Source organism: Myxine glutinosa, chromosome 2 (assembly GCF_964187855.1).
Source record: "Myxine glutinosa chromosome 2, kmMyxGlut1.1, whole genome shotgun sequence".
NCBI lineage: Eukaryota > Metazoa > Chordata > Myxini > Myxiniformes > Myxinidae > Myxine > Myxine glutinosa.
This window is the reverse complement of record NC_136262.1, coordinates 218,616,970-218,627,660: the sequence shown is the minus strand read 5'-3', so window position 1 is coordinate 218,627,660 and position 10,691 is coordinate 218,616,970. Positions and strand designations below refer to the sequence as shown.

The 10,691-nt window shown below is 47.2% G+C and overlaps 1 long non-coding RNA gene across 1 annotated transcript in view; it reads right to left on the bottom strand.

The window, feature by feature from the left end:
• Positions 1–3,059: 3,059 nt before the first annotated feature.
• The window catches only part of LOC144890944 (uncharacterized), a 99,571-nt gene continuing 91,939 nt past the window's right edge, over positions 3,060–10,691 (bottom strand). The window contains exon 3 of the long non-coding RNA XR_013622602.1: positions 3,060–3,323. This is a non-coding gene — a long non-coding RNA (uncharacterized LOC144890944). The remainder of the gene's footprint in view (positions 3,324–10,691) is intronic.

Genomic DNA, 10,691 nt, shown 5'->3' with positions numbered 1-10,691 from the left:
AAAAGACCGACTGGACAACCCTCCCATCCACTTTCTGAATAATCCTGTCCATGAAGTTCGGTCACTCAAGCTTTTGGGTCTCACTATCTGCCATGATATTTCCTGGGAAAACCACATCTCAAATCTGGCCTCCAAAGCCAGTCGCCGACTGGGCCTCCTCCGTCGTGCGAAGTCCTTCCTTGGCACACCTGAGCTCCTTACCACATACAAGGCTTTCATCCGCAGCTCAATGGAACACTGCTCTCCCCTCTGGGCTGGTGCTCCTGCCTCACACCTAGCTCGTCTTCACGTTGTTGAAACCAAAGCGTTCAGAATCATTGGAATCTCCCGCGATGAAGCTAACTCCAAGGGCCTTTCACTCACTCACCGCAGGCAGGTTGGTGGTCTTTCCGTCGTCTCCCGACTCCTCTCTGGCCTTGCCCCCCCAGCCCTTTCTGGGCTCTGTCCCCCAAATATTCCTACAGGTCGCACAAGATCTGCCTGCAACCCTCTTATGGTTAAACTGCCAAAATCAAGACTCTCTGCTCGCCTTCACTCTTTCATTCCTCTTTTCTCCCGCCTCTGGAACAAACTCCCTCACTCTCTTCAATCCCACTCCACCCTCCAGGACAATAAAACAGCTGTTCACCACCATCTCTTATCTTCCCCCATCCAAAACCTTGATCTTTTCTACCCCCGCTAATTTCACCCCAAATCCACTCTTTTGAAATACCAACTTCTGTCCTGGAAGTCCTTGGTGTCCTTTTGTTTAAAACGTCTCCCACCCCCCTTCCCCCTTTCCCACGCCTCCTCCCCCCAAGCCCTCTCCCTCCCACACATCTCCCTGCTCTCAAATGTTGTGTTTGTGTACTTCCCCTTCTCTCCCCATCTTGTCTTCCGCTCACTCTTTTTATATATTTTGTTTGTCTGTTTGATTTGTTTGTGAAATAAATGTTAGCTCTTTCACGAGCCTCGATTCTGTATACAAAAAAAAAAAAGAAAAAGCTTCTGCCATCATTTTATTTTGTCCTTTTCCTTGCAGTCAAACTTCCGTGGCTACATGACGAGGAACCAGCTCAAGGGAAGACCAAATGGAAAGGAAATGATTGCTTTGCAGACCAGTGATTACAACTTGCATTTAATGGAGGAAATTCCACCAATCAATGTGCTGGACGAACCACGTTACCCCAGAAAAGTTAAAAAACAAGTGAATCCTGGTAAATTGATTTCACGGAGCCATCAGGTGTGTTACGACAGACCGAGCTCTCGGAGTTCATGTTCAAGTCACGAAGGTGATCGAGACCGAGCTCCAGCTCTTGAGTACCAGCACTGGGTTCAGCGGGGTAAATTAATTCTACCCCGATTGGGTCAGGATGGTGGCAGCGAATCACATGACTCAACGTCAAAAACCACCAAGGAAGTATCTTCATTTTACAATGACTTGGAGTCTTGTCATGAGGTCGATGTAATCGGGATGAAGAATAGCTTATTGGAAGATCCGACAAAGGAAGAAGCCGTTGTAACAATTCAAGCAGGTTACCGAGGACACCTGGCCAGGAAGGATTTGAAGAAGCAGCACCAAACTGCAACAACTATCCAAGTAAGAAAACATTTAAAAATAATTTTAAACAATCTCTAAACGTTGAAATGTTCAGACAAATAAACCTCTAGTTTTGGGTTACCTGTTTGGAGTTTCAATCTTGGTGCAAAGGTCTTTATATTGTGGTTGCAGGTTCGAATTGGTGATCACACGTTAGTTAGTCCATTGTTTTAATTATGTGTTTCTGAATCATGACAAGTGTACACTGATGTCTACGATTGTCCCGGATCTCATGTACAATATTAGTCGATACGTATCGGTCAAATTTCAACCGCCCTGCACAAGTCCTTCCATGACCCTTCAATTGCTGCAAAATGAAACAAAAAGCAGGTGAATGTCCTATTTATACCCAACATAGTGAAGCTTAAAATCATCATCATTTAGTATTGTCACACCCCTATCTGTCCGTTGGCGAGCACATAAAAGCTACATCATTAGCCTCTGCCAGATCCTTTGGTGTACATGTCCCATGAAGTATGCCACAGCTCAAGAGATGTTCCATGGTCTGGGGGCCGTGGCTGCATTTGCAGTCTGCTGTGTCTTTACTGTATCCCCATCTCAACATGTTTGATTTACATCTCCCCATGCCATCCCATAGTCTGTTCAGGCTGTGCCAGTTTATCCATGCAGATCGGCACCGGATGGGAGCTTCTCTCATGGATTGAGTGTCATGTGTTCATCTTGAGGAGTAAAACATCATTAACTTCTGCTAGATATCGCCACTAAGAAAATTGAGATGAGACAGTGTTTGGTATAAAACCTCGACCCCAACAGCAGTTTCTGATGGGATTGCTGAACAAGTGAACAAAGGTTAAAACAAATAAATTTTGTCCTTTCCAACATTACTCCTGTTTCACAATTTTCTTAGTTTGCTACTTACCTCCACCACCGAAGCTGAACTGAGGTTTTGTTTTCACCCCTGTTTGTCTGTCTGTGAACAAGATATCTCAAAAAGTTCTGGACGGTTTTGGACGAAGCATAGTCGACAGGTTGGGTGTTTGACAAGGACGAATCAATTCGATTTTGGTGAAGATCTGGAATCTGGATCCGGCTACTCTAATTTTTAAGTGATTCTTCAACATTGAGCGATATGGCCAAACATTATACATGGCATGATATCTCACAGTTATTGATGGAATAGGACTAAAATTGGTGGATGAGTTGGGCAGGTGACAAGAACAAGCCGATTAGATTTTTGGAGGTCTGGATGAAGATCCAGCCTTTTCAGTGGATGGGATACGTAACGTAAACTGTTCAGCCTGGCCAAGGTATGCGTGCTACTGAGTGCCTTTCTGGTTTATTGTTTTAAAAAGGTTTTTGCTTATTTTTGTTGTTGTTGCATTCTGAACTTTGTCCATCCAAATGCTCATTTATTGCGACTGTTGGGATGAGGCCTCAACAATGAAATTAATTTGTTCCTTTCTCTGCAGGCAAACTTCCGTGGCTACAAGTTGAGGAAAGACCTTGAGAAAAGTCCAAATGAAAGAATTACCTTTTATTACAATTATGACAACCTGGATTCAAAGGCTAAAATACCAGCAGCATTCCACGTGCAGAACGAACCAGATAACGTCATCAAAACACAAGGCAATGTAGCTTCCAGCAAAGCCACCTCCAGACATGAACCAAGAGAATGTCAGAAGAAAGCATCTCGTGCTCCATTAAAGGGTTCCCAGGCTAAGCCAGATCTTCCTTCTCAGTCATCTCACGATGCTGACGCGAAATCAGCTCAAAGTTGCTCGCGCTGCAAAATATGCAGTCAATCTTACCTTCGCCGTTTTCAATACTCTGACTATTTATAACCTTAAAATGTGGGCAGCATGAGGAAAGTCATGGAACTTGAACAAAGCAAACTTCCTTCCTGAAAATCAAAGTTAGCAATCCCAAATCAAAATGAGTAATCCCAGCAATTTGGAAGTATGGCTGTTAGATGCTTCCCTGACTATATTTGAAGACTTGAGTCAGAAGTAAGAAGCATTTGTCAGATTTTTGGGCCAAGTGAGCTAGAGCGAGGAACTCCATCTGCAGTATCGTAACAATCCATGTCTGTAATATTTTTGCATAGTTTTAGTTTGTGACCGAAGTACTTCTTCCTGTGACGCGGGAATAATTAAGCAAGACACAGGATGGTGGTTGATACTTGCTGTATTAGAATATGCAGGTATGAGGTAATGAAAGAACCCTATAAGATACAAAAGCACGATTCAGCAAAGATACATTGCAGGTAGCAGATTAAATACCTCAATCAATGGATGATATCTATATTATAATAGGCGAAGGTGATTCTGTTGGACGTCTGTCTGGGGGTGTGGCTTAGTCCGTTTGCAGAGTAGCTCCACCCATTCTTGGAGAGGCTTCATGTAAACAAATATCCACCATTTTATTAACTCGAATAGCTTTGAGGCCTGTTTAGTTAGGCCCGTGCTGTCTTTCTCTCTCACACAGGTTTATTTCAATTCTAATTCGATATATCATTTCATTTTTAACAGTCGCTAACATAGTGTTAGACTCGGTTGAAAAAAAACGGGAAGAGAATCCCAAGAAAGTTTCCGTTTATAGAACGAAATGATTTCTCAAAGGCCTGTAAACTAAACGCCCATTTTATCGAATTCACCATCTGATTTAATTTTTATCGATGGTTTTAGACTCGGTGTCAGAAATAATTGAGAACATTCACGCATGCACGGGAAATTGCCGAGATATATTTATAAAAATCGCGCCATGATGATACACAAAAATACACCGCCTAAAATAACAGTTGGGGAAAATGTCAACATATATTAAAAATTCGCTTTTTCTTTTCGTAAAGATATATTACTTTTACGTTTTATGAGAGTCGGCACAAAAACGACATATATATCTTTGTTCTTTCTTATTTCATTCAACATTATTATCCGGAAGTAAAAGATGTTTCAGGAAATTACCGAGAGATAGGTCTTCGTTTTTTTATATTAGTTATGTGCGCATACACTTTAAATAGGGTTGGCAATAGGGGTTGGCGAGGAGTGTGAGGGGTTGTAGAGGAGTGTGAGGAGGTATTGGAGAGGAGTGCGAGGAGGCATTGGAGAGGAATGCGAGGAGTTATTGGAGAGGGGTGCGAGGAGGTATTGGAGAGGAGTGCGAGAAGGTATTGGAGAGGAGTGCGAGGAGGTAATGGAGAGGAGTGTGAGGAGGTATTGGAGAGGAGTGTGAGGAGTTATTGGAGAGGAGTGTGAGGAGTTATTGGAGAGGCGTGTGAGGAGGTATTGGAGAGGAGTGCGAGGAGGTATTGGAGAGGAATGCGAGGAGTTATTGGAGAGGAGTGCGAGGCGGTATTGGAGAGGAGTGCGAGGAGGTATTTGAGAGGAGTGCGACGAGGTATTTGAGAGGAGTGCGAGGAGGTATTGGAGAGGAGTGCGAGGAGGTATTGGAGAGGAGTGTGAGGAGTTATTGGAGAGGAGTGTGAGGAGTTATTGGAGAGGCGTGTGAGGAGGTATTGGAGAGGAGTGCGAGGAGGTATTGGAGAGGAGTGTGAGGAGGTGTTGGAGAGGAGCGAGAGGAGGTGTTGGAGAGTGAGGAGCGATTGGAGAGGTGAGTGAGGCACGATTGGAGGGGAGTATGAGGAATTGAAGAGGAGTGTGAGGAATTTGAGAGGAGTGTGAGGGATTGGGGAGGAGTGTGAGGGATTGGAGAGGAGTGTGAATGGCTGGAGAGGTGTGTGAGGGGTTGGAGAGGAGTGTGAGGGGTTGGAGAGGGGTGTGAGGGGTTGGCGAGGAGTGAGGGGTTGGCGAGGTGTGAGGGGTTGGCGAGGAGTGTGAGGGGTTGGAGAGGAGTGTGAGGAGGTATTGGAGAGGCGTGTGAGGAGGTATTGGAGAGGAGTGCGAGGAGGTATTGGAGAGGAGTGTGAGGAGGTGTTGGAGAGGAGCGAGAGGAGGTGTTGGAGAGTGAGGAGCGATTGGAGAGGCGAGTGAGGCACGATTGGAGGGGAGTATGAGGAATTGAAGAGGAGTGTGAGGAATTTGAGAGGAGTGTGAGGGATTGGAGAGGAGTGTGAATGGTTGGAGAGGTGTGTGAGGGGTTGGAGAGGAGTGTGAGGGGTTGGAGAGGGGTGTGAGGGGTTGGCGAGGAGTGAGGGGTTGGCGAGGAGTGAGGGGTTGGCGAGGAGTGTGAGGAGTTGGCGAGGAGTGTGAGGGGTTGGCGAGGAGTGTGAGGGGTTGGCGAGGTGTGAGGGGTTGGCGAGGAGTGTGAGGGGTTGGAGAGGAGTGTGAGGAGGTATTGGAGAGAAGTGTGAGGAGGTATTGGAGAGGAGTACGAGGAGGGTTTGGAGAGGAGTACGAGGAGGTATTGGAGAGAAGTACGAGGAGGTATTGGAGAGGAGTGCGAGGAGGTATTGGAGAGGAGTGTGAGGAGGTATTGGAGAGGAGTGTGAGGAGGTATTGGAGAGGAGTGTGAGGAGGTATTGGAGAGGAGTGTGAGGAGGTATTGGAGAGGAGTGTGAGGAGGTATTGGAGAGGAGTGTGAGGAGGAGTGGTATTGGAGAGGCGTGAGGGTGGAGAGGAGTGAGGGGTCACATATTATGTGAAATAAATAAGTTGTGTTCATTACACCATTTTGTAAAATTTAATGTGCAGCATCTAAATCAAGATGTCCAAATGTCACACACCATACCCGTGGGATTCCCACGGGTGACCCCACTAGTAAATTATAATGGTTCAATGTTTACAATAAATACATTGAGTATGCAACCACAGGTGCATCCAAATACAAGTCCGACAGGCTAGACGAATGTGCAACCATGAGATACATCAGGGGCAGACAATGTCTACATACTATCGCAAGACGTGCACTATGGGAGATTTCTATAATTATTAGGGTCGGTGAGTTATGCAAGTAGTTAAACTTTTTTTTTTTTTTGTATACAAGATCGAGGCTCGTGAAAGAGCGAACATTAATCACACAGAAAGACAAACCGACATAAAACATATAACATCGGGAGCGGTAGACAAGATGGGGAGAGAAGGGGAAGGACACAAACACAACATTTGAGAGCAGGGACCGAGAGACATGGAGACATCGAGAGATCTGAGAGAGGGCGAGGGCTTTGGGGGGGGGCATGGGAAGGGGGCGGTGGGAGAGGTATAAAACATGTGGACACTGCAAGGACTTCCAGGAAAGAAGATGGAATTTCAAAAAAAGTGTATCTGGGGTGAATTAGCGGGGGTAGAAAAGATCAAGGTTTTGGATGGTGGAAGATAAGAGATGGTGGTGAACAGCTGTTTTAAAGACCTGGAGGGAAGAGTGGGATTGAAAGGAGTGGGGGAGTGTGTTCCAGAGGTGGGAAAAAGGGGAATGAAAGAGTGAAAGGTGAGCAGAGAGCCTAGATTTTGGCAGTTTAACCATAAGAGGGTTGCTGGCAGATCTTGTGCGACCTGCAGGAATATTAGGGGGACAGAGCACAGAGAGAGCTGGGGGAGCAAGGCCTGAGAGGAGTCGAGAGAAGGCAGAAAGACCACCAACCTGCCTGAGGTGAGTGAGTGAAAGGCCCTCGGAGTTAGCTTCATCGCAGGAGATTCCAATGATTCTGAAAGCTTTGGTTTCAACAGCATGAAGCCGAGCGAGGTGTGAGGCAGGAGCACTGGCCCAGAGGGGGGAACAGTATTCCATTGAGCTGCGGATGAAAGCCTTGTATGTGGTGAGGAGCTCAGGTGTGCCAAGGAAGGACTTCACATGACGGAGGATGCCCAGTCGGCGATTGGCTTTGGAGGCCAGCTTGGAAATGTGGTTTTCCCAAGAAAGATCATGGAAGATAGTGAGACCCAAAAGCTTGAGCGACACAACTTCTTGGAGAGGATTGTTGAGAAAGTAGATGGGAGGGTTTTCCAGTCGGTCTTTTCGGAGAGACATAGTAAGAGTGTGAGATTTGTCAGGATTGAAAGACATGTTCCACTTGTTTGACCAGTCTGTGATTTTGTCCAGGTCTGCAGAGAGTGAGGAGGCTGCAGACTGCCGATCTGAGGGATGAGGAATGGAGCGGCAGATAGTGGAGTCAACAACAAAGAGATAGAGAGGATTTTCCAGAGAGTCGGAGAGATCATTGATGAAGACCAGAAATATCACAGGGCCCAGAACACTACCTTGGGGAACTCCAGCCAGAACAGGAAGGGGAGATGAGAGAAATCCATTCAGGGCCACAGGTTGCCTATGAGGAAGTCCGCAAGCCATGAGTGGAGATTTCCATGGATACCATAGAAGGAGAGTTTGGGGAGCAGAGCTGGGTACCAGACCGTATCGAAGGCACATGATATGTCAAGGGAGACAGCTCTGATTTCCTGTTTGGCATTGACGACCTCCATCCATTGTTGAGACAGCAGAAGCAACATGTCCAGAGTAGAATGACCTGGTCTGAATCCAATTGATGATCAGAGATCAAGCCATTGGAGAAAAGGAAGGATTTGATATCCGAAGCAATGATGGATTCCATGACTTTGTTGATAATTGGGAGCAGGCTGATTGGTCTGTAGTTGCAAGGATCTGTTTTTGCACCTTTCTTGTGTAAAGCGGGAACGTTTGCTGATTTCCAAGATGCTGGCAGATGACCTTGAGCAAAAGAGAGGGTGAAAAGAACAGAGAGAGGGTGAGACAGAGCGGCAGAGCAGGATTTTAGGACCTGTGGGCTGATGCCATCTGGTCCACTTGCAGAATCAGAGTCGAGGTTTGACAAAAACGTCTCCACCTTGTCAAGAGAGAAGGACAAGAGAGAAGGAAGGAGTCCAGGAGCAGTTGGGTTCGACTGGGAAAGGTGGGAACAGGGAGAGATGGGTTTGGGACACAAGATTTTGAGGCAAACACAGAGTTGAGGCATTCGGCTTTGTCACGTGCGGTGTCAACTGTGTAGCCATTTGAGGTAAGGGAGGGGATGGAGGGGGAACAAACACCAGAAACGGATTTGACCAGACGCCACCAGGATTTGGAGGAAGGAGACAGGTTTGAGAGTTCAATCTTGAGTGTGGAGAGATAGCGCTTCCTGGCACTTCTGAGGGTAGACACACACTTGTTCCGAGCTTGGTGGAAGGAACTGAGATCGCCTCTTGGAAGGCAAATCCAACTGAAGGCAAAGGCAAGTTGTTTCAGGGCAACTGCCTCACCACAAGATTCAGTGTACCATGGACGGGAGGAAGGGTAAGACAACTGAAGACGAGATGGGATAAATCTGTGCATGAGAGAGAGCAGTTTGCGTTGGAAGAATTCCAGGAAGAATTGATGTCAGAGGCAGTAGAGATGGGAGACCAGTCCAGATGATTGATGGCTGCTTGCAGACAGTGCCAGTCGGCCTGAGTGAAATGCCAGACTCGTCGGCACTGAGGAGGCTCTCTGAGAATGGCCAGAGAGATGTCCACTTTAACAAGCACATGATCAGAAGAACCGATTGGAGGAGAAGAAGAGCAGCAGACATTTGCAGGGAAGTTTGTCAAAACCAAGTCTAGAAGAGAAGATACTCCATTGACTGAGATCCGGGTCGGGAAATTGACAGATTGTGTCAGTCCCAAAGAGTCGCAGAGGTCCTTTGCTGAGGTGCCATGACTGGTGAGAGAGGAACCCACACCCAGCCAGCTGGCATGATGACAGTTGAAGTCGCCACATGTGAGGAAGAGAGAGTTTGGATGAGTTGATAGAAGTTGGTCCATGTTGTCCGACAGTAAAATGTAAATGGAGTCATCACTGTTTGGAGGACGGTACAGAACACATATGAACAAAAGGTGGGAGCGGAGAGGAAGCCGTAGCCAGAGGTACTCCTGGGGGTGGGGTGGAGGGAGGGCAGTGCAAGGAGAGTGAGGAAGAGAGTTTTTGATAAAGATGGCCACCCCACCACCAGGACGAGGCTCAGGTCTATCATACCAGAGGAGGGAGGAACCAGGAAGAGATATTAAGGAATCAGAGAAATATTGAAGGAGGAAAGTTTCTGTTAAGCAGATCAAGTCTGGATTGTCAGAAGCAACCTGAATGGAGAGATCAATCAGGTTTGAGCGAAGGCCCCGGATGGTTGAGGTCCATACCGTTAATGAGGAGAGAGGGGGAGCATCGGGTGCAGGACAGGGGAGGGGAGAGGTAGGGTCAGATGGAGGATGAGAGGGGGGGGGTCGGGAGAGCAGTTGATAGCGTGTCAGAGATTACAGTAGAGTTACAAGAAAGGGAAGGATGAGGAGGACGAAAGGTTTGATGGTTATTGGATGAGGCACAGTGAGGCGTTGTTTGAGGGGGAGCAGAGGAAAGTAGAAGGTTGGGGGAAGTGGAGGTATGAGATAGATAAGAAGGGAGACGAAGTGGGGAGGAGGCAGCATTGAGGAGGAAGTGGGAGGGGGGAGAATTTTGGAGGGATGGTTGGGCGGGAGATTTGAAGGGGAGGGGTTGGGGGGAGTTTTGAATGGGAGGGGCAAGGGGGAGTTTAGGAGGTGAGCGGCAAGGGGGTTGTTTAGGAGGGGAGGGGCAAGGGGGGAGTTTAGGAGGGGAGGGGCGAGGGGGGAGATTTGGAGGGGAGGGGCAAGGGGGGAGTTTAGGAGGGGAGGGGCAATGGGGGAGATTTGGAGGGGAGGGGCAATGGGGGAGATTTGGAGTGGAGGGGCAAGGGGGGAGATTTGGAGGGGAGGGGCAAGGGGGGAGATTTGGAGGGGAGGGGCAAGGGGGGAGATTTGGAGGGGAGGGGCAAGGGGGGAGATTTGGAGGGGAGGGGCAAGGGGGGAGATTTGGAGGGGAGGTGCAAGGGGGGAGTTTAAAAAGTGGATGATTCATGAAAGACGAACATTTATAACAATTTGGGTTTATTGTGATTTTCAAGTTAGCGATCCGTTTAAGAACGATGGAGGAGGGGTGGAATGAATGTGAATTTAGAGCATGTAGTGATTTAGAATTCTAAGAGATTGAATATTTTTTTGAAGTGGAATGAATTGGAGAGGAAATTGAAAAGAGCCTTTTAAATAGGAAGAAAAACAGAGTGTTGTAATATACCACTGAATAAAACACTGCAGGGGAAAGTTTAAACATATTTAAACAGAACCGTGAAGAACAATCTTATATTCACAAAAATACCAACGGGGAGAGGGAGCCGAGAGGGACAACCACGAGTCACGTGAACAGG